General features: G+C 44.3%; 1 protein-coding gene across 1 annotated transcript in view; it reads right to left on the bottom strand.

Annotated features, from left to right (window-relative positions):
- slc6a11a (solute carrier family 6 member 11a) overlaps positions 1-22,374 on the bottom strand; it is a 71,268-nt gene extending 48,894 nt beyond the window's left edge. The window contains exons 1-2 of the mRNA XM_029682920.2: positions 22,041-22,374; positions 19,600-19,671 (exon numbers count right to left, since the gene is read on the bottom strand). The gene's annotated coding sequence lies outside the window, so the exon portion shown is untranslated. The remainder of the gene's footprint in view (positions 1-19,599; positions 19,672-22,040) is intronic.
- Between the last annotated feature and the right edge of the window lie 502 nt (positions 22,375-22,876).

Here is a 22,876-nt window from a genome sequence, read left to right as displayed (position 1 = left end):
TGGCTTACTTCATTGATGGTAATCTCCTCATGCGTAAATGGAAATCCCATGTTGACGCGTGTGGAGATTGGAATGCTGTTTACCAAATAGTGATTCCTACAGCCTTTCGACAAAATTTATTATCCCTTGCTCATGATCACCAGTGGTCTGGTCATTTAGGAATCACAAAGACTTATGATCGGATCCTTCGACATTTCTTTTGGCCGGGTTTAAAACAAGATGTGGCTCAGTTCTGTCGGACATGCCACACATGTCAGATAACAGGAAAACCAAATCAGGTTATTCCTCCCGCTCCTCTTTGTCCCATACCTGTCATAGGTGAACCATTCGAGCATGTGGTGGTTGATTGTGTTGGACCGTTACCGAAGACAAAATCGGGTAACCAGTTTTTGTTAACGATAATGTGTATGGCTACAAGATACCCCGAGGCCATTCCTCTGCGAAGGATTACAGCCCCGGTAGTGAATAAAGCCTTAATAAAATTCTTCACGACCTTCGGGTTACCTAAGGTGGTACAAAGCGATCAAGGTACCAATTTCCTATCCAAGCTCTTCAAGCAGGTGTTAAACTCCTTATCAATTATGCACCGTGTGTCAAGCGCCTATCAACCAGAGTCTCAGGGTGCGCTTGAAAGATGGCATCAGACACTGAAGTCTATGCTACGTAAATATTGTTTGGAATCTGAGAAAGATTGGGATGAGGGAGTTCCTCTAGTTTTGTTTGCTGCTCGTGAAACTGTGCAGGAATCCCTAGGTTTCAGCCCGGCTGAACTAGTGTTTGGTCACACAGTAAGAGGACCAATGAAAGTCCTTAAAGAACAGTTCTTGTCCCAAGAGTTGTGTACAGGAGATGAGAATGTGTTGGACTACGTTAGTCGCTTTCGTGAGCGCCTACACCAAGCTTGTGCTCTCGCAAAGGCAGCTCTGTTCCGTTTTAGGACCATTATTGTTTTCACTATATATTTTACTTCTTGGGGATGTTATTCGAAAACATAATGTTAACTTTCACTGCTATGCGGATGACACACAGCTGTACATTTCAATGAAACATGGTGAAGCCCCAAAATTGCCCTCGCTAGAAGCATGTGTTTCAGACATAAGGATGTGGATGGCTGAAAACGTTCTACTATTAAACTCGGACAAAACAGAGATGCTTGTTCTAGGTCCCAAGAAACAAAGAGATCTTCTGTTGAATCTGACAATTAATCTTAATGGTTGTACAGTCGTCTCAAATAAAACTGTGAAGGACCTCGGCGTTACTCTGGACCCTGATCTCTCTTTTGAAGAACATATCAAGACCATTTCGAGGACAGCTTTTTTCCATCTACGTAACATTGCAAAAATCAGAAACTTTCTGTCCAAAAATGATGCAGAAAAATTAATCCATGCTTTTGTCACTTCTAGGTTAGACTACTGCAATGCTCTACTTTCCGGCTACCCAGATAAAGCACTAAATAAACTTCAGTTAGTGCTAAATACGGCTGCTAGAATCCTGACTAGAACCAAAAAATTTGATCATATTACTCCAGTGCTAGCCTCTCTACACTGGCTTCCTGTCAAAGCAAGGGCTGATTTCAAGGTTTTACTGCTAACCTACAAAGCATTACATGGGCTTGCTCCTACCTATCTCTCTGATTTGGTCCTGCCGTACATACCTACACGTACGCTACGGTTACAAGACGCAGGCCTCCTAATTGTCCCTAGAATTTCTAAGCAAACAGCTGGAGGCAGGGCTTTCTCCTATAGAGCTCCATTTTTATGGAACGGTCTGCCTACCCATGTCAGAGACGCAAACTCGGTCTCAACCTTTAAGTCTTTACTGAAGACTCATCTCTTCAGTGGGTCATATGATTGAGTGTAGTCTGGCCCAGGAGTGAGAAGGTGAACGGAAAGGCTCTGGAGCAACGAACCGCCCTTGCTGTCTCTGCCTGGCCGGTTCCCCTCTTTCCACTGGGATTCTCTGCCTCTAACCCTGTTCAGGGGCTGAGTCACTGGCTTACTGGGGCTCTCTCATGCCGTCCCTGGGGGGGCGTGCGTCACCTGAGTGGGTTGATTCACTGTTGTGGTCAGTCTGTCTGGGTTGGCGCCCCCCCTTGGGTTGTGCCGTGGCGGAGATCTTTGTGGGCTATACTCAGCCTTGTCTCAGGATGGTAAGTTGGTGGTTGAAGATATCCCTCTAGTGGTGTGGGGGCTGTGCTTTGGCAAAGTGGGTGGGGTTATATCCTTCCTGTTTGGCCCTGTCCGGGGGTGTCCTCGAATGGGCCCACAGTGTCTCCTGACCCCTCCTGTCTCAGCCTCCAGTATTTATGCTGCAGTAGTTTGTGTCGGGGGGCTAGGGTCAGTTTGTTATATCTGGAGTACTTCTCCTGTCCTATTCGGTGTCCTGTGTGAATCTAAGTGTGCGTTCTCTAATTCTCTCCTTCTCTCTTTCTCTCTCTCGGAGGACCTGAGCCCTAGGACCATGCCCCAGGACTACCTGACATGATGACTCCTTGCTGTCCACCTGGCCATGCTGCTGCTCCAGTTTCAACTGGCCTGGGCCCTAGGACCATGTCCCAGGACTACCTGACATGATGACTCCTTGCTGTCCACCTGGCCATGCTGCTGCTCCAGTTTCAACTGTTCTGCCTTACTATTATTCGACCATGCTGGTCATTTATGAACATTTGAACATCTTTGCCATGTTCTGTTATTATCTCTACCCGGCACAGCCAGAGGACTGGCCACCCCACATAGCCTGGTTCCTCTCTAGGTTTCTTCCTAGATTTTGGCCTTTCTAGGGAGTTTTTCCTAGCCACTGTGCTTTTACACCTGCATTGCTTGCTGTTTGGGGTTTTAGGCTGGGTTTCTGTACAGCACTTTGAGATATCAGCTGATGTACGAAGGGCTATATAAATACATTTGATTTGATTTGTCTTCCTCACAGAGGAGCATGAAAAGACACTATGATAAATAGGCTGTTTCTCGTCCACTACAGCCAGGTGACGAAGTACTGGTGTTATTACCTGTTCCAGGATCTTCACTCTCAGCTCGTTTATCTGGTCCTTATTTAATTGAAAATAAAATAAGTGAAACTGACTATGTGCTTCAAACTCCTGATAGACAACGCCAATCTCGTGTGTGTCACATTAACATGTTGAAAGCATACCACACCCGACCCATCACACAGTTAGATAGTTCAAAAACAGAGGACAGTACTGCTGTCTCCTCTGCTACTACTGCTATGATAGTGGACTGTCATATTGATGATGTTGATGGATTGGAGTTGTGCAATACTCAACAGCAGTGTGTTAGATTGCCCAACTCAGAAATGCTGCTGTCTATCCAGTCAGGTCTGGTTCATTTAACGGATGGACAGGCCAATGATATTGTGAGGCTACTACACAGTTTTCCATGTCTGTTTAATGACGTTCCTACTCGCACAAACGTGTTGGAACATGACATTAATGTTGGAAATGCTACACCTATCAAGCAACACCCATATCGTATCAACGCTTTCAAGAGGAAGATAATGAGGGATGAGGTGAAATATTTGTTGGAGAATGACCTGGCTACGTCAAGTTCAAGCCCTTGGAGTTCTCCTTGCATTCTGGTTCCTAAACCTGATGGTACGTCCAGGTTATGTACGGATTATCGAAAGGTCAATTCTGTCACAATGCCAGATTCGTTCCCGTTACCCAGACTGGACGACTGTATCGACACTATTGGTGCTGCTAAATATGTAACTAAGTTGGACCTCTTAAAAGGTTACTGGCAGGTTCCGTTAACTTCACGTGCTTCTGAGATGTCTGCCTTTGTGACCCCAGACAACTTCCTACAGTACTCGGTCATGGCTTTTGGGATGCGAAATGCACCAGCCACTTTCCAACGACTGGTTAACTCCGTATTAGCTGGCGTTCCTAATTGTAGTGCATACCTTGATGACCTAGTGATTTATTCGTCTGAGTGGTCAGATCATGTTGACTCTCTAAGGGTAGTATGTGAACGGTTGGCAGCTGCTTCTCTAACCCTGAACTTGGCAAAGTGTGAGTTCGGTAACAGTAGCCTTCCCAATCTCGGTAAAGAGGTTGGCCATGGACAGGTGCGCCCTGTTGATGCCAAGGTCTTGGCTATAACTGCATTCCCTGCCCCTACCACCAGACGAGAGCTACGCCGCTTTTTAGGGATGGTTGGCTACTACCGTAGCTTCTGTAAAAATTTCTCTGCGGTAGTTGCTCCATTGACCGATTTGCTTAGTCCGGCTAGATCATTTGTGTGGTCCCCTGATTGTAAGAGAGCTTTTGAATCTGTGAAAGCACTCTTATGTAGTACCCCTGTACTTGCTGCTCCGGATTTTGAACAACCGTTCAAACTTGAGGTAGATGCTAGTGCCAGAGGTGCTGGTGCTGTTCTACTGCAGCAGGACAAGAGTGGAGTAGATTATCCTGTTATTTTTCCCGTAAATTTAATAAATGTCAAACAAACTATGCGACAATAGAACAAGAAGCTCTTGCTTTGTTGTTGGCTCTGCAATACTTTGAAGTATATATTGGTTCCAGTGCCCTACCAGTTATTGTATATACTGACCATAACCCCTTAGTTTTTCTCCACCGAATGTACAACCAGATCCAGCGCCCTATGCGTTGGGCGCTGATTGTACAGAATTATAATTTGGAGATCCGCCACAAAAAGGGTTCTGATAATGTGTTTGCGGATACTTTGTCTCGTGTGTAATGATTGTTGTATGTTTTGCAAGGTTGTTGCTTTGTTGTTGTGAGTATTCATTAATACTGTGGTCGCAATCCCCCCTAGGGTTGCTCTTTTAAGGGTGGGAGTGTTACGGATACAAGTATCCTGTGTGTGTATCCTGTGTGTGTGTGTATGTATCCTGTGTTGTTTTCTCTCCTTCTCCCCTCACAGGTGAAAATCATCACTCCCCAATCAGTCAACAATCACAGTTCCTTTCCCTTGGTTTAAAACCCCCATCAGTTGTTTGCTCTAGAGCTCAATCTCTCTGTAAATGCCATGTCTGTAGGTCTCTGTGTTTCACTCTCTCTTTGTGTATTAACCTCTCTTTTGTTTGAGCACCTCCGTAGCACTTTTTCATCACATGTGAGTATTGTTTTGGTTATGTTGTTTGTTTGTTTGCTGGTGGGAAAAGGGGAAACCAAGACAAGTCGCCCATGGGCATACACTACCCGTAGGTAGACTTTGTTAAATACACTAGTTAGAACTGGGCGGACCACCCACTGTATTTTTGGTTAGTTAGCTATTGTTAAAGTAGGCTAGTCTAGCTTAGGTTTTTTTTTAATACTTATTGTTTCTTTCCTTGGGTCCAGCTCAGCCCCTTTTCCTGCCCCCCCCCCCCCCCTCCCATTACCGTGTGTTTAACAATAAACTCTGAGTTTGACGGTAGATTTCAGTTGTTGTGGTTATTTCGTTCTCACTTTTACTTTGTCACAATTATAATTTGCATGAGTTATGTTACGGGTCTCATTACCATCCCCCCTAGACTGTCGGGCCAAAAGGGATTCGTAACAAGGAACGACAGTCCATCATTACTTTAAGACATGAAGGTCAGTCATTGCGGAACATTTCAAGAACTTTCAAAGTTTCTTCAAGTGCAGTTGCAAAAACCATCAAGCTATGATGAAACTGGCTCTCATGAGGACCGCCAGAGGAATGGAAGACCCAGAGTTACCTCTGCTGCAGAGGATAAGTTACCAGCCTCCGGAATTGCAGCCCAAATAAATGCTTCAGAGTTCAAGTAACAAACACATCTCAACATAAACTGTTCAGAGGAGACTGTGTGTTTCAGGCCTTCATGGTGGAATTGCTGCAAAGAAACCACTACTAAAGGACACCAATATTAAGAAGAGACTTGTTTGGGCAAAGAAACACGGCAATGGACATTAGACCGGTGGAAATCTGTCATTTGGTCTGGAGTCCAAATTTGCAATTTTTGGTTCCAATCGCTGTGTCTTTGTGAGATGCCGTGTGGGTGAACGGATGATGTCTGCATGTGTATTTCCCACCATAAAGCATGGAGGAGGAGGTGTGATGGTGTGGGGGTGTTTTGCTGGTGACACTGTCAGTTATTTATTTAGAATTCAAGGCACACTTAACCAGCAACAGCGATACAGCGATACACCATCCCATCTGGTTTGGGCTTAGTGGGACAATCATGTGTTTTTCAACAGGACAATGACCCAACAAACCTCCAGGCTGTGTAAGGGCTATTTTACCAAAAAGGAGAATGATGGAGTTATTCATCAGATGACCTGGCCTCCACAAGCACCCAACCTCTACACAATTGAGATGGTTTGGGGTTAGTTGGACCACAGAATGAAAGAAAAGCAGCCCACAAGTGCTCAGCATACTTGGGAACTCCTTCAAGACTGTTGGAAAAGCATTCCAGGTGAAGCTTGTTGAGATAATGCCAAGAGTGTGCAAAGCTGTCATCAAGGCAAAGGGTGGCTATTTGAAGAATCTCAAATATTTAGATTCGTTTACACTTTTTTGTTACCTACATGATTCCATATGTGTTATTTCATAGTTTTGATTTCTTCACTATTATTCTACAATGTAGAAAATAGTACAAATAAAGAGAAACCTTTGAATGAGTAGGTGTTGTAAAACATTTGACCGGTAGTGTACAGTGCATTCAGAAAGTATTCAGACCCCTTACATTTTTCCACATTCTGTTACATTACAGACTTATTCTCCAATGGATTAAGTAAATAAAACATCCACTTCAATTTACACACAATACCCCAAAATGAGGAAGTGAAAACCGGTTTTTAGACAATTTTACAAATGTATTAAAAATAAAAAACAGAAATACCTTATTTACATAAGTATTCAGACCCTTTGCAATTAGACTCAAAATTGAGCACAGGTGAATCTGTTTCCCTTGATCATGCTTAAGATGTTTCTACAACTTGATTGGAGTCCACCTGTGGTAAATTCAATTGATTGGAAATTATTTGGAAAGGCACACACCTGTCTATATAAGGTCCCACAGTTGACACTGCATGTCAGAGCAAAAACAAAGCCATGAGGTCGAAGGAGTTGTCCGTAGAGCTCCGAGACAAGATTGTGTCAATCCACAGATCTGGGAAAGGGTACCAAAAAATGTCTGCAGCATTGAATGTCCCCAAGAACACAGTGGCCTCTATCATTCTTAAATGGAAGAAGTTGGAACCACCAAGATTATTCCTCGAGCTGGCCACCCTGCCAAACTGAGCAATCGGGGGAGAAGGGCACTGATGACAGGAACCTGATGACAGAGCTCCAGAGTTCCTCTGTGGAGATAGGAGAATCTTACAGGAGGAGAACCATCTCTGCAGCACTCCACCAATCAGGCCTTTTTAGTAGAGTGGCCAGACGGAAGCCACTCCTCAGTAAAAGGCACATAAATGCCCACTTGAAGTTTGCCAAAAGGCACCTAAAGAGTCTCAGAACATGAGAAACAAGATTATCTGGTCTGATGAAACCAAGATTGAACTTTTTGGCCTGAATGCCAAGTGTCACATCTGGAAGAAACCTGGCACCATCCCTACGGCCCAGACAGAGCCCAGACTTCAACCCGATCTAACGTCTCTGGAGAGACCTGAAAATAGCTGTGCAGCGACGCCCATCTAACATGACAGAGCGTGAGAGGATATGCAGAGAAGAATGGGAGAAACTCGACAAATATGGGTGTGCCAAGCTTATAGCGTCAGACTCAAAGCTGTAATTGCTGCAAAAGTGGCTTCAACAAAGTACTGAGTAAAGGGTCTGAATACTTATGTACATTTGATAGTCCCATTTATTTTAATTTTAATACATTTGCAAACATTTCTGAAAACCAGTTTTTGCTTTGTCATTATAGGGTATTGTGTGTAGATTGATGAGTAAACTTTTTTTTTTTTTACTTCTTAGTGATCCCTTCGCGCGCCAATCCCGTTAACGGGATTGATTTGACAACACCCAGTAAAATAGCATCAAGCCAAATTAAAAAACAGAAATACTTATAATAATAATTCATGAATCATACAAGTGTTATACATCGGTTTAAAGATGAACTTCTTGTTCATCCAGCCACAGTGTCAGATTTCAAAAAGGCTTTACGGCGAAAGCAAACCATGCTATTATCTGAGGACAGCACCTCATCAAATAAACACATGAAAATCACATTTCAACCCGCCAGGCGCGACACAAAAGTCAGAAATAACGATATAATTCATGCCTTACCTTTGAAGATTTCTTCTGTTGGCACTCCAGTATGTCCATTAAACATCACAAATGGTCCTTTTGTTCGATAAATTCAATTTATTTGGCACGTTTGATTCAGAAAATACACCGGTTCCAACTCGTTCAACATGACTAAGCTTTATCCATGACCTGTAAGCTTTATCCAAACATTTCAAACAACTTTCCTAATCCAACTTTAGGTATTTTTAAATGTAAATAATCAATAACATTTAAGACAGATTAAACTGTGTTCAATACAGGACAAAAACAAAGTGGCGCGAGCTTTCAGGTCGTGCACCCCAACCACAACAGTACACTAGACTCGACCCTTGTTCTGAACAGCCATACTTCTTCATTACTCAAAGGAAAAACATCAACCAATTTCTAAAGACTGTTGACATCTAGTGGAAGCGATAGGAAATGCAAGCAAGTGCATTAGAAATCTAGATCCACATAGAAAACACATTGAAAAGAGAGTGACCTCAAAAACAAAATTCCTGGATGGTTTGTCTGCCAAATAAGTTATGTTATACTCACAGACATAATGTTAACAGTTTTAGAAACTTTAGAGTGTTTTCCATCCAAATCTATCAATTATATGCACATCCTAGCTTCTGGGCCTGAGTAGCAGTCAGTTTAGTTTGGGCACACTTTTCATCCTGACGTGAAAATATCCTAACCTTAAGAATTAATAAAGCTGTAACGTATCGAAATGTGGAAAGAGTCAAGGGGTCTGAAAACTTTCTGAATGCACTGTGTATACTATATTCTAGTCATGGCTCACCCTAAATAACTACTGTTGTACCCACCTTTTCTATTTACATACTGTCCATACACACCATTCACATACATATATATTTATATGCTAAATTCCTGCAATTCTATCCATTTTGCCATGGGGTTTTGTACTGTGTATTTAAATACTGTATTCTTTACATATTTCATTCTATTATTTCTACTACTGTACATTGCATTTTAGTTACACTGTTTATACACACCATATGTATTTATATACTGGATTCTTGGCATAGCTCACTCTAATATATCTACTGCTGTACATATCATTCTTAATATATGTTGTGTAAATTCACCCGGTTTAAATATGTATATATTGCATTTGGATTACTGTTACAGTGCTATTTGGTTTGTTAAATGGATTCGTTCCGACATTTCAAGATGGAGTGTTTTTCATTTATATTTTTTTAGATATATTTATTTTATTTGTGTACTTGTTTGACATTTTACTACATTGTTAGGTGCTAGATACATAACAACTGCACCCACAACAACATCTGCTAAACTGTACTCAACAAATAAACTTTGATTTTGATTTGGAAAAAGTTAGTGTTCCACCAAGTCTATTGAAACCCCTTCATTATAGCATCACCATCTACAGTACATAGTAGTAAATTAACATCTTAAAATGATCTGAAAAGATAGAAGTAGCAGAAAACTCCCAGTAACCTTTATAAAAGCCCCATCACAAAAATATGTCTGCCATCCACTCCTAAAGTGGGTCCTATATACATTATAGGTGTCACGTTCTGACCTTTATTTCCTTTGTTTTGTATTCATTATTTAGTATGGTCAGGGCGTGAGTTGGGGTGGGCAGTCTATGTTTGATTTTCTATGATTTGGGGATTTCTATGTTTCGGCCTAGTATGGTTCTCAATCAGAGGCAGGTGTCATTAGTTGTCTCTGATTGAGAATCATACTTAGGTAGCCTGGGTTGCACTGTTTGTTTGTGGGTGATTGTCTATGTTGATTGCTTGTTTCAGCACAGTTCTCATTAGCATCACGGTTGTTATTTCGTTTATTGTTTTTGTATAGTGTTTCAGTGTTCAGTGTTTTCTTTATTAAAATTCATGATGAACACATACCACGCCGCATTTTGGTCCTCCGATCCTTCTCGCCTCTCCTCTTCAGATGAAGAGGAGGACGACCGTGACAGAATCACCCACCAACCAAGGTCCAAGCGGCATGGTAAAGGACAGCGACGACAGCAGCAGCAGCAGCAACAACAGCATCACAGGACTCCTGGACATGGGAGGAGATATTGAACGGAGAGGGACCCTGGGCACAGGCTGGGGAATATCGCCGCCCCAAAGCAGAACTGGAGGCAGCGAAAGCAGAGCAGCGGCGATATGAGGAGGCAGCACGGCAGCGCGACAGGTACGAGAGGCAGCCCCAAAATGTTTTTGGGGGTGGCAGACGAGGTGTGGGGCTAAGCCAGGTAGCAGACCTGAGCTCACTCCTCGTGCTTATTATAAGCAGTGCGTTACTGGTCAGGCACCGTGTTAAGCGCACGGTGTCGCCAGTACGTGCCCATAGCCCGGTGCGCTATAGGGCAGCCCCCCGAGAGTGTCATGCGAGTGTGGGCATCGAGCCAGGGCGTATGGTGCCTGCTCAGCGTGTCTGGTCGCCGGTACGCAGTTTTGGTCCAGGGTATCCTGCGCCGGCTCTGCGTACTGTGTCTCTGGGGCGCTGGGAGGGTGCAGTGCGTCCTATGCCTGTGCTCCGCTCGTGCCGGGCAAATGTGGGAGTGGAGCCTAAGGGAGAGGGGCAAATGTGGGAGTGGAGCCTAAGGGAGAGGTGCACGTAGTAGGCACTAGATTTCCAGTGCTTACCCACAGCCCGGTTCAACCTGTGCCTGCACTCTGGAGGGTCTGGGCTAGAGTAGTGCTCCTCCACAGCCCGGTCCTTCAGGTGCCTCATCCTAACACCAAGCCTCCTGGAGGTCTCCCCAGCCTGGTGGGTCCTGTGGCAGCCCCACGCACCAGGCTGTCTCTCTGTCTCCTCCCTACAGGTGCTCCCGCCTGTCCGGCGCTGCCGGAGTCTCCCGCCTGTCCGGCGCTGCCCCTCTGTCCCGAGCTGCCCCTCTGTCCAGTAGGGTCATTTAGAAGGGTTGCCATGGTTAGGAAGCCACGGAGGCGGCCAATGAGGCGGACTAAGACGATGGTGAAGTGGGGTTCGCGTCCCGCGCCAGAGCCGCCACCGCGGACAGACGCCCACCCAGACCCTCCCCTATAGGTTAAGGGTTTGCGGCCGGAGTCCGCACCTTTGGGAGGGGGGGGGGGGGTACTGTCACGTTCTGACCTTTATTTCCTTCGTTTTTTAATCATTATTTAGTATGGTCAGGGCGTGAGTTGGGGTGGGCAGTCAGTTTGATTTTCTATGATTTGGGGATTTCTATGTTTCGGCCTAGTATGGTTCTCAATCAGAGGCAGGTGTCATTAGTTGTCTCTGATTGAGAATCATACTTAGGTAGCCTGGGTTGCACTGTTTGTTTGTGGGTGATTGTCTATGTTGATTGCTTGTTTCAGCACAGTTCTCATTAGCTTCACGGTTGTTATTTTGTTTATTGTTTTTGTATAGTGTTTCAGTGTTCAGTGTTTTCTTTATTAAAATTCATGATGAACACATACCACGCCGCATTTTGGTCCTCCGATCCTTCTCGCCTCTCCTCTTCAGATGAAGAGGAGGACGACCGTGACAATAGGTAGTATCGCTGAGGTAAGAAATAAACTACCTCAACACAAAATATGAGATGCGATGAAAGAAAATAAATCATGAATACATTTTAATATTTGCATATATTCCTAAAATATTACATATGTACGGACTGTTTCATTAGGCACTGAAAATATCGTATCAAAATACTATGCATCATATTTTGAAATTAGCAAGATGTCATGTGTGCATCTCTATCTCAACTATGTCACTTTCCATGTACTCTTGATTTGCGGTTGGATTAAGAGTGGAATCTGGGTTCTGAGGGTTCTGAGTTCGATCAGGTTCAAGTCCAAAATCTGACTGGGCCACTCAGGGACATTCAGAGACTTGTCCTGAAGCCACTCCTCCATTGTCTTGGCTATGTGCTTAAGGTTGTTGTCCTGTTTGAAGGTGAACCGTCTCCCAAGTGTGAGGTCCAGAGCAGTCAGGAGTAGGTTATTATCAAGAATCTCTCTCAACTTGGCTCCGTTAATCTTTCCCCCGATCCTGACTAGTTTCCCAGTCCCTGCCGCTGAAAAACATCCCCACAACATGATGCTGCCAACACCATGCTTCACCGTAGGGATGGTGCCAGGTTTCCTCAAGACGTGACACTTGGCATTCAGGCCAAAGAGTGCAATCTTGGTTTCATCAGACCAGAGAATCTTGTTTTTTCATGGTCTGAGTCCTTTAGGTCCTTTTGGCAAACTCCAAGTGGACCTTCATGTGCCTTTTACTGAAGAGTGCCTTCCGTCTGGCCACTCTACCATAAAGGCCTGATTGGTGGAGTGCTGCAGAGATGGTTGTCCTTCTGGAAGATTCTCCCATCTCCACAGAGGATCTCTGGAGCTCTGTCAGAATGACCATCGGGTTCTTGGTCACCTCCCTGACCAATGCCCTTCTCCCCCGGTTGCTCAGTTTTGCTGTGCGGCTAGCTCTAGGAAGTGTCTTGGTGGTTCCAACTTCTTCCATTTAAGAACGATGGAGGCCACTGTGTTCTTGGGGACCTTCAATGCTGCGGCCATATTTTGGTACCCTTCCCCAGATCTGTGCCTCAACACAATCTTGTCTCGTAGCTCTACGGGCAATTCCTTCAACCTCATGGCTTGTTTTTTAAATCCATTTTAGAAGGCCGTAACATAACAAAATCTGGAAAAAGTCAAGGGGTCTGAATACTTTCCGAATGCACTGTACTTAAAAAGTAAAAGAAACGCCTTACACTAGAACCCCCGCAATCTGGTCTTGTCCAGAATTTAAAAAACTGTAAATGTGGAGGAGGAGGTGTTAAGATAGGGCGTCGGCTTGCTAACATCAAAAGCGGAAGTCATGGCACAGGCTCTCTTTCCATTAACCCTGAAAACTGGAACATCTGGTTGTTGTGGAATCAGCACAGGCTACTGCCACTGAGGAAAAATAAGAACTGGAGACTGTGTCCAAGATGTCCAACTGTTATTTTCAAGGTAGTCTACTAACATTCGCATACGCCGATTCAAGGACCATCTACACTGATGTACAAAATATTAAAACATAATGGAGTGGGGGTTCAACTCAATATTAGGAAAGTAGATTCGCAATTCAACGGCTCAGACACAAGAGGTATGTGGCAGGGTCTACAGTCAATCACGGATTACAAAAAGAAAACCAGCCCCGTCGCAGACCAGGATGTCTTGCTCCCAGACAGACTAAATAACTTTTTTGTCCGCTTTGAGGACAATACAGTGCCACTGACACGGCCCGCTACCAAAACCCGCGGACTCTCCTTCACTGCAGCCGACGTGAGTAAAACATTTAAACGTGTTAACCCTAGCAAGGCTGCAGGCCCAGACAGCATCCCCAGCCGCGTCCTCAGAGAATGCGCAGACCAGCTGGCTGGTGTGTTTACGGACATATTCAATCAATCCTTATCCCAGTCTGCTGTTTCCACATGCTTCAAGAGGACCACCATTGTTCCTGTTCCCAAGAAAGCTAAGGTAACTGAGCTAAATGACTACCGCCCCGTAGCACTCACTTCCGTCATCATGAAGTGCTTTGAGAGACTTGTCAAGGACCATATCACCTCCACCCTACCTGACACCCTAGACCTACTCCAATTTTCTTACCGCCCCAATAGGTCCACTGATGACGCAATCGCAACCACACTGCACACTGCCCTAACCCATCTGGACAAGAGGAATACCTATGTGAGAATGCTGTTCATCGACTACAGCTCAGCATTTAACACCATAATACCCTCCAAACTCGTCATCAAGCTCGAGACCCTGGGTCTCGACCCCGCCCTGTGCAACTGAGTACTGGACTTTCTGACGGGTCGCCCCCAGGTGGTGAGGGTAGGTAACAACATCTCCACCCCGCTGATCCTCAACACTGGGGCCCCACAAGGGTGCGTTCTGAGCCCTATCCTGTACTCCCTGTTCACCCACGACTGCGTGGCCATGCACGCCTCCAACTCAATCATCAAGTTTGCGGACGACACTGCAGTGGTAGGCTTGATTACCAGCAACGATGAGACGGCCTACAGGGAGGAGGTGAGGGCCCTCGAAGTGTGGTGTCAGGAAAATAACCTCACATTCAACGTCAACAAAACAAAGGAGATGATTGTGGACTTCAGGAAACAGCAGAGGGAGCACCCCCTATCCACATCGATGGGACAGTAGTGGAGAGGGTAGTAAGTTTTAAGTTCCTCGGCATACACATCACGAACAAACTGAATTGGTCCACCCTCACAGACAACGTTGTGAAGAAGGCGCAGCAGCGCCTTTTCAACCTCAGGAGGCTGAAGAAATACGGCTAGTCACCAAAAGCACTCACAAACTTCTACAGATGCACGATCGAGAGCATCCTGTCGGGCTGTATCATCGCCTGGTACGGCAACTGCTCCGCCCACAACCGTAAGGCTCTCCAGAGGGTAGTGAGGACTGCACAACGCATCACCGGGGGCAAACTACGTGCCCTCCAGGACACCTACACCACCCGATGTCCCAGGAAAGCCATAAAGATCATCAAGGACAACAACCACCCGAGCCACTGCCTGTTCACCCCGTTATCATCCAGAAGGTGAGGTCAGTACAGGTGCATCAAAGCAGGGACCGAGAGACTGAAAAACAGCTTCTATCTCACGGTCATCATACTGTTAAACAGCCACCACTAACATTGAGTGGCTGCTGCCAACATACTGACACAACTCCAGCCACTTTAATAATGGAAATTGATGGGATTTGATGTAAAAATGTATCACTTTCCACTTTAAACAATGCCACTTAATATAATGTTTACATACCCTACATTACTCATCTCATATATGTATATACTGTACTCTATATCATCTACTGCATCTTGCCATCTTTATGTAATACATGTTTCACTAGCCACTGTAAAATATGCAACTTTATGTTTATATACCCTACATCACTCATCTCATATGTATATACTGTACTCTATACCATCTACTGCATCTTGCCTACTCCGTTCTGTACCATCACTCATTCATATATCTTTATGTACATATTCTTTTTTTTTTACCCCTTTTTCTCCCCAATTTCGTGGTATCCAATTATTTTTAGTAGCTACTATCTTGTCTCATCGCTACAACTCCCGTACGGGCTCGGGAGAGACGAAGGTTGGCGCATCCAACCCGGAAGCCAGCCGCACCAATGTGTCGAAGGAAACACAAGCACTGCGCCCGGACTGCCACAGGAGTCGCTGGTGCGCGATGAGACAAGGAGCTAGGCCAATTGTGCGTCGCCCCACAGACCTCCCGGTCGCGGCCGGTTACGACAGAGCCTGGGCGCGAACCCAGAGTCAGCCCTTAACCACTGCGCCACCCGGGAGGCCCTTTATGTACATATTCTTTATCCCTTTACACTTGTGTGTATAAGGGAGTAGTTGTGGAATTGTTAGGTTAGATTACTCGTTGGTTATTACTGCATTGTCGGAACTAGAAGCACAAGCATTTCGCTACACTCGCATTAACATCTGCTAACCATGTGTATGTGACAAATAAAATTTGATTTGATTTGATGTCCAATAGAGCATTGTGTCTCCAACTTAATATTTGACATGCTTTGACATACATAATTACATTGTGCATGTTAATTTACTGTATACAGTCATTATTATTCAGCATGTCCTCACCTGGGATTTGAACATAATTCCAATATTTCTGGTCGAAATTATAAAATCAGTATTTTTCCATATATAGACACACCCTATTTGTTTGAATAAAATCAACTATATGTAGGCTACTGAACATTTTATTTGATATTATTTGATTTAAAGTTTTGTACACTCAGTGTTCATCCAACATCACATGCACACTAGCAACATTATGCGCACAGGGAGCAGCGAGAGCAGTGACGACATCATCACCTGCTCCAAAAACATGGCAGACATAGGATGAATATAAAATATTATTATTATCTTCAGCTGTGAGTGATGGAAAAAAGTTTGGCGTCAGCAACAATTATTTGAATAATTCAGTGGATGTTTGGTGCAAAAAGGTGATGACTAAAGTGTCTTATTCTGACTTTTCAAATTTGACTTCTCTATGTGGCCCTCTATGGAAATTGTCTTTCTGTGCCGGACGTCAGTTAAACGGCAGTACCGAAGCAAAACTGTAGGAGTTTTAGGACCCTGGCGCCTTGGTTACTTCAGACACAGTGATCTGATTGGCCAGCGGTAGGCATATAGGTGAACTCAATGTGGTCTCCGGGCCCAAATAGGCAAAGTTTGCACCTTCAGACACATGAAATGGTTAAAAATCGGAACACTTCGACTACACGGAACGTAGGGCAGCTGAATCAAGTGCACCTACCGCATGCAGCGTGAAACACATTTAAAAAATAGGAATGCAAGGCTTTATCGTTGGGCTTTTCACATAAATGTTTGATGATCGAGGAGGAAAGCCTTGGATCGCAATTGACAGGTTGGTGACCACTGCCCTAGGGGGAGTGGCTATCTATGTTTTACAACCGATGACAGTTTATTTCCATAAAACAATAAACATTTGCAAAGGTAGTCAAACAGCCACCATTTCCAAAAACATGCCAGGTTTATCTTAAACATGTTACCTTATGAAAGTGTTCAAGATGACATAGTAAAACAGCATCACTCTGCACATGAGTGAAAATGGATCCTTATGAAAACATTATGAAACCTTATGGTAAACCCATGTGGATCTAAAGTTTTCATATGCACTTGCCCTTGGTCTGTCAATGGGAACAGCCTTTCTGGTTTGCAATCAAAGCCGAAGTGGCTGTGACGGCAGACTTCAATACCTTAAGGGAACATTTTGACATTCGCCATATGGTTTGTGAGAAAGTCCGTATTGCAAATGTACAGTCCCTTACCAGACGTCCGAAAACGTTTGTAAAATTCGCGGACGGCGTCGGGCCGTGCAGCAGGGCCGGATCTACCGGGAAGTCATCAAACGAACTCTCTCGGACATTCGGTTTCCGTTTTATAAAATAATCAAATTTTGGTCATTTTTCTGCTGTCCCGACAACTCCCACAAGACGCCGAATGGAATCATATTGAAAATGTACAAAACATCACGAATCACGACGTGGCCTTATCTCCAAAACGGAAAAGACTTCGAAGACGAAACTTGGTGAGCGTAGGTTTGGCATAATGGGCAGTTGGCCCCGAACAAGATGGCATCTAGGCCTCAACGGTTTTTGAGTTATGGCTATTTTTCTGGGATTAAAGGTCCAAAATGAAAATAGAGCAATAATTTTTCTGCTTCACGTCAAAGTAAAGGAACCTACGGTGTCATTAAAAAAAGAACCAGACATTTATCTATCGTCATTTAAGAGAAATCATACAATGTCAAATTGGTGATGTTCAAAAAAAATGTTTGTTTAAAACGGCTACAGATCCAGTTGCAGGGTGTTCATACGAATCTTTTTAAAGTGGGCTGCGGAGCTCTATGAGATTTCTGTGATTTTCTGAAATAACACACACTCACTAAACCCTCCGTAAATAACTCAGGATTCAGGATTCTGAGGATTCTGGATTTGCCTACCCCAAGGAGGATATGTGTTCACGTTCAGATCTTTTCAAAACTTCATATGTGTGATTAGGCAACCCCCATGACCTGTAAGTCAGTCATTTCTCCCAACAGATGTCAAAGAAAAGCTCTCTCTCTCACACACACACAGGCAACCCCCATGAACTGTAAATCAGTCATTTTTCCCATAACATTTTAAAGAAAAACTAAATCACACACACACACACAGCTTGGAAGGAGGGACGTATTGGGGTGCGTAGAGACAGACAGTGCCTGCAATAGTTCGCTTTGTTCGAGCTAAAAAAGAACAGCCAGACCTAGAGTTCTGAAACTTTAGAAACCTGTTCTAGACCTCAGGTCGATAGTGCGTGGTGAGTTACTTGGCTCTAGAAGGTTCTCGGACCGAGAAACAGCCTCGTACATTTGCAATGACTTCAATTCATTTTGACCATTACAAAAATGACGACATTTAGAAAAGTCTCAGAGACGCAAGACTAGGTGCATTGAAACCGGCTCGGGCCATAGAGACGGACCCCAATATTTCGATGACGGATCACCACCTCAAGCTGAACCTCGGCAAGACGGAGCTGCTCTTCCTCCCGGGGAAGGACTGCCCGTTCCATGATCTCGCCATCACGGTTGACAACTCCATTGTGTCCTCCTCCCAGAGCGCTAAGAACCTTGGCGTGATCCTGGACAACACCCTGTCGTTCTCAACTAACATCAAGGTGGTGGCCCGTTCTTGTAGGTTCATGCTTTACAACATCCGCAGAGTACGACCCTGCCTCACACAGGAAGCAGCGCAGGTCCTAATCCAGGCACTTGTCATCTCCCGTCTGGATTACTGCAACTCGCTGTTGGCTGGGCTCCCTGCCTGTGCCATTAAACCCCTACAACTCATCCAGAACGCCGCAGCCCGTCTGGTGTTCAACCTTCCCAAGTTCTCTCACGTCACCCCGCTCCTCCGCTCTCTCCACTGGCTTCCAGTTGAAGCTCGCATCCGCTACAAGACCATGGTGCTTGCCTACGGAGCTGTGAGGGGAACGGCACCTCAGTACCTCCAGGCTCTGATCAGGCCCTACACCCAAACAAGGGCACTGCGTTCATCCACCTCTGGCCTGCTCGCCTCCCACCCACTGAGGAAGTACAGTTCCCGCGCAGCCCAGTCAAAACTGTTCACTGCTCTGGCCCCCCAATGGTGGAACAAACTCCCTCACGACGCCAGGACAGCGGAGTCAATCACCACCTTCCGGAGACACCTGAAACCCCACCTCTTTCAGGAATACCTAGGATAGGATAAAGTAATCCTTCTCACCCCCCCCCCCCCTTAAAAGATTTAGATGCACTATTGTAAAGTGGCTGTTCCACTGGATGTCTTAAGGTGAACGCACCAATTTGTAAGTCGCTCTGGATAAGAGCGTCTGCTAAATGACTTAAATGTAAATGTAAATTTCTGTCCGATAGCTCATTCAAGGACCCCGTAGCAAGGCATGGAACAAAGTGGATTTTCAGCACCAATTAGGGTCTTGCTCGGGCACCGAATGACCTATCGAGCCGAAACTCAGGATTTGGGGTCGCCTCACATAGGCCTACACATAATTTCCGGACCCGCAGCTAGAAGGTAACTATGTGTTTTACGTTTTTATTATGTTTTAAACTGAAGGCGCTGTGAATTATGGGCCTGCTCTGAAATATGTGATAGTTGGCTTCTGAATGAGTTGGAAAAAGTGGGTTTGGTGTCAATTGGTATCAGTTTGGTGTCAGAATGACATATAATTGACTGATGGACACTGACTTGCTAGTTGACTTTTGTACATTTGCAATATGTTTAAACGGAGAGGGACCATCACCAAAATGGCATTCTGAAATCAACACTAAAAATGGCATTACCATAGTCTCCAGACTGTGCCGAGTTCAACGAGACGCCCCGCTTGACGGTAGCTCGCTCTGAGTGCAGTGACCCTGAAAAAAAGAAGGCCCAAAATGAAGCCTGGCCCTGAATGTCATTTGCTTTTGGGTGACAGTGAGATAACCATTAGGGTGAGAAGCACAATTCGACCTCAGGTACGTTCCTGAGGTCCTCCCGATCTGTGCAAGCCTAACCTTGACCGTGTGCCATTAACCCTTACCAGTTAAAAGAAGGTGTTTACATCAAACAGTTTGCATTGACTTCTCTCCCCAAGGGAATACATTGCCTGCACCCCTAAATTCAACCTGAAGTCTATGTGGGTTATGAATGCCGTATGAACCTGTCTTCGATGACAATCCATCGGGCCACTATGAGGTCTACGTGTGTTGATTCTAAGCTTCCTGGAGCAACCGGAAGTGGTTTTGAAACACATAACCTGTCATGAAAATCACTGCATTCAACCCTGTGTAGATCAGTCAATTCTTAATTTAAAGACTTAAAACTCAGGATTCTGTAAGAGGCTACCTCAATCAAGACATGTGTTTACTTATAGCTTCCTGTGCCAACCGGAAGTGCCTTTAATTGGGTCACAGTGTCTGTTTTGAAGGGTTAAAAAAGTCACATCTTTCCAAAACTTCATATGTGTGACTAGGTAACCCTCCTGAACTGTAAATCAGTCATTTCTCCCAACAGATGTCAAAGAAAAGCTCTCACACACACACACAGCAAGGATGGATTGACAAAGTGCTTTGCTTAAAGACACAGAGAGCAGGCAATGGCATTACCATAATTTCTAGGCTGTGCCGAGTTCAACGAGATATCCCGCTTGACCGTAGCTCGCTCGGTCTAAGCGCAGCGACCATGAGAAAAGTAGGCCCAAAATGAAGCCTGCCCCAACGTCATTTGCTTTTGGGTGACAGTGAGAGAACCTTTAGGGTGAGAAGCACAATTCGACCTCAGGTACGTTCATGAGGTCCTCCCGATCCATGCAAGCCTAACCTTGACCGTGTGGCATTAACCCTTAACAGTAAATCAGTTTTTTTTTTTTATCTCACAGATTACAATGACTTCTCTCACCATAGGAATACATTGCCTGCACTCCTAAATTCAACCTGAAGCCTATGTGGGTTATGAATGCCGTGTGAACCTGTCTTCGATGACAGACCATCAGGCCACTATGAGGTCTACCTGTGTCGATTCTAATCTTCCTGGACCAACCGGAAGTGGTTAAAATCACCCTAAAAATGTATATCCATACCCAACCTGCAGTTTGATAGAAATAGTGCATTCAACCCTGTGTAAATCAGTCAGTTCTGAACGTAAAGACTTCAAACTCAGGATTCTGTAAAAGCATATCCCAATAAGGATATGTTATTACTTATAGCTTCCTGTGCCAACCGGAAGTGCCATAATTGGTGTCTCAGGGGCTGTTTCGAAGGGTTAAAAAAGTCAGATCTTTCCAAAACATCATATGTGTGATTAGGCAACCCCCATGAACTGTAAATCAGTCATTTTTCCCGTAAAATTTCAAAGAAAAACTAAACCACACACACACACAGCTTGGAAGGAGGGACATATTGGGGTGCGTAGAAACATACAGTGCCTTGCGAAAGTATTCGGCCCCCTTGAACTTTGCGACCTTTTGCCACATTTCAGGCTTCAAACATAAAGATATAAAACTGTATTTTTTTGTGAAGAATCAACAACAAGTGGGACACAATCATGAAGTGGAACGACATTTATTGGATATTTCTAACTTTTTTTTACAAATCAAAAATGGAAAAATTGGGCGTGCAAAATTATTCATGATTGTGTCCCACTTGTTGTTGATTCTTCACAAAAAAATAGAGTTTTATATCTTTATGTTTGAAGCCTGAAATGTGGCAAAAGGTCGCAAAGTTCAAGGGGGCCGAATACTTTCGCAAGGCACTGTACACTGCCTGCCTGCACTGCCGTGCTTTTACACCTGCATTGTTTGCTGTTTGGGGTTTTAGGCTGGGTTTCTGTACAGCACTTTGAGATATCAGCTAATGTACGAAGGGCTATATAAATAAATTTGATTTGATTTGATTTGATTTGCATTAGTTAACCTTGTTGGAACTATTAAACTCTTGCGTCCCCCCGACACGCAGGCGTCCCATCTAGACATCTGGAAATGCAAATGCGCTACGCTAAATGCTAATAGCACTCGTTAAAACTCAAACGTTCATTAAAACACACATGCAGGGTACTGAATTAAAGTTACACTCGTTGTGAATCCAGCCAACAAGTCAGATTTTTAAAATGCTTTTCGGCGAAAGCATGAAAAGCTATTATCTGATAGCATGCAACACCCCAAAAGACCCGCAGGGGACGTAAACAAAATAATTAGCACAGTCGGCGCTACACAAAATGCACAAATAAAATATAAAACATTTATTACCTTTGACAATCTTCTTTGTTGGCACTCCTAGATGTCCCATAAACATCACTATTTGGGTCTTTTTTCCCCGATTAAATCGGTCCATATATAGCTTAGATATTGATCTATGAAGACTGTGTGATCAAGGAAAAAAAATGCGTTTTATAACGCAACGTCATTTTTTGAAATGAAAAAAGTCGACGATAAACTTTCACAAAACACTTCGAAATACTTTTGTAATGCAACTTTAGGTATTAGTAAACGTTAAAAATCTATCAAATTGATCACGGGGCGATCTATATTCAATAGCTCCATGTCTTCAAATCATTTCAGGATATTTCAAGACCAAAACACCCGGTCGGAGACCGGAAGAAATGGGCTGTCTCTTCTTCGTTTGACCAAGAAACAAAGCCTAGGCAATTGACAAGACTGGTGACATCGTGTGGAAGCTGTAGGAATTGCAATCTCGGCTCCAGGTAATGTGGTTTCCATTCAACAATACATTCAAGTGGCGCATTGATATATTTTCCCATTTTCAGTGATCAGATTTTCCTGCACTTTTCGATGAAACGCACGTTGTGTTATAGTCACAGCCGTGATTTAACCAGTTTTAGAAACGTCTGAGTGTTTTCTATCCACACATACTAATCATATGCATATACTATATTCCTGGCATGAGTAGCAGGGCGCTGAAATGTTGCGCGATTTTTAACAGAATGTTCGAAAAAGTAGGGAGTAGGATCAACAGGTTAACATGCATGAAACCAAGGCTATTACGGTTACAGAAGTCGTCAAAAGAGAGCGCCTGGGGAATAGGAGTGGAGCTAGGCACTGCAGGGCCTGGATTCACCTCTACA

Source organism: Oncorhynchus nerka, linkage group LG15 (genome assembly GCF_034236695.1).
Source record: "Oncorhynchus nerka isolate Pitt River linkage group LG15, Oner_Uvic_2.0, whole genome shotgun sequence".
NCBI classification, from domain to species: Eukaryota; Metazoa; Chordata; class Actinopteri; order Salmoniformes; family Salmonidae; genus Oncorhynchus; species Oncorhynchus nerka.
This window is presented reverse-complemented; position numbering and strand designations above follow the sequence as displayed.